Here is a 1,668-nt window from a genome sequence, read left to right on the forward strand (position 1 = left end):
AAAGAAAATATATACTACTCTTAATTATAGATGTAGAAATTAAAGAGCCACTAAAAATGTATGCAGCATGTTCAATAAACATAAAAATCGCAATTCTATAGTCCATAATAATATACTAATATACTTATATTATATTCTACAAATAATTTTTTATTTATCATTATATCCTAGTTTGTAGTGTACAATATTATTTAAATTTGAAATTTAAATTTTATTTGACTATTTCCAATTATGTATTAAGAAAAACAAAACTTAAACTTTCGGATCTCGGAACGGAATTGTGTTTATTTTGAGTCTGTGTCAAGTTCGGGTGCGAAATTTGAGACTCAAACATAACACATGGAGTGGATTTGTAATAATATATATTTTCAATAAACTTCCTTCAAAACGCACATTTCGATGTAATCTTATTAATTAATTATTTTATTTACTTAATTTTCACATAATTGATATCTGAAACGATTCAAAAGTGCATATATATATTTATATACCCTTGTATTGAACTGATGTTATGTTTCTAGTAATCGGCAAATATTAAATATCAAAAATCAAGTCACCCGAGAAAACATCTGAACATAGAAACTTCAAATTAACTTTAAAACATTTTGTAAATATCACATACTAAATTAATTAATATTGTTATGGGCGATTCTGAAGCTGATGTAAGAAGGAAAGCCAAAAAAGCTATGGAAGACGCTGAAGCAGATCTTAAAGAAAGAATTTCAAAGGCAATCCGTACAAAAAAACAGGAGGAACGTGAAACAGAATTTTCCGGCGCCATTGACAAATGCACAACTGATCTTATGGTGAAAGGTACAGGAGGTTTGGTAATCGGTACCTTGGCTTCTATTTTGATTGTGCGGCGTCGTGTCTTTCCTATCATTTTAGGATTAGGATTTGGAGTGGGTATGGCTACAGAGGCATGTATCACCAAAATGAACGCGGTGCCAGCTAGATCTCGCCGCTAAAGATATTCGTACTGCTTGTTCCAGTAGCTGCCGTTTGGATGGATAAATAAATACTTAAATTATATTATTCCCAATGTAAGTTGCTCTTGAAGTTAAAATACATTTGTCCAAAAATAAACTATTTTCTTTGTCTTAGATCAAAGTTCAAATTTTTATGTCGCTGTGGTGTCGTAAATTTTTCTGTCCTATTTCAGTTTGGTAATAATCAAATACTGGATAAATTGTTATGCAAAATATTTTTATTTCTAATAAAGTTTTTATGATTAACACACATGTTTGGAGAAATTATCTTAAATTGTAACTAAAAAGGTATTAAAAATGCATTACGATATTTGAAGGTATTAATGTATTCGACTCATTTTTTTTTTAAACTTCGTGAAGTAAGATTTCAAGCCCGCTATTTTTCTTAAAATTAAACTAAGAAAATTATTTTCTTTCATTTAAATAGTCCCAGTATTTACATTCTATTTTTCACATTATCTGCATTAAAACGGTTTAATTAAGAAATTTATATAAGAAAACTAGGTTTAAGATTAGCATAGTCTTTCGAAATGAGCTCTTTCTAGTCTTCTTAATCCTCTAATATGAAATAAATTTAATTTAATAAATTAATATTAATTTAATAAATGACGCTAGTACTTGCAAATTCAGTAAAGTGCAGGATGAAACGTTTGCTCATGATATTTGTTTATGCTCTGCG

At 28.5% G+C, this 1,668-nt stretch overlaps 1 long non-coding RNA gene across 1 annotated transcript; it reads left to right on the forward strand.

Moving 5' to 3' along the window:
* Positions 1–238: 238 nt before the first annotated feature.
* On the forward strand, positions 239–1,230 carry LOC119672161. The gene is made up of 3 exons (XR_005251871.1): positions 239–401; positions 522–1,043; positions 1,105–1,230. It is a non-coding gene; the product is annotated as an uncharacterized LOC119672161 (long non-coding RNA).
* Positions 1,231–1,668: the final 438 nt, after the last annotated feature.

Source organism: Teleopsis dalmanni, chromosome 1 (genome assembly GCF_002237135.1).
Source record: "Teleopsis dalmanni isolate 2A chromosome 1, ASM223713v2, whole genome shotgun sequence".
Taxonomy (NCBI): domain Eukaryota; kingdom Metazoa; phylum Arthropoda; class Insecta; order Diptera; family Diopsidae; genus Teleopsis; species Teleopsis dalmanni.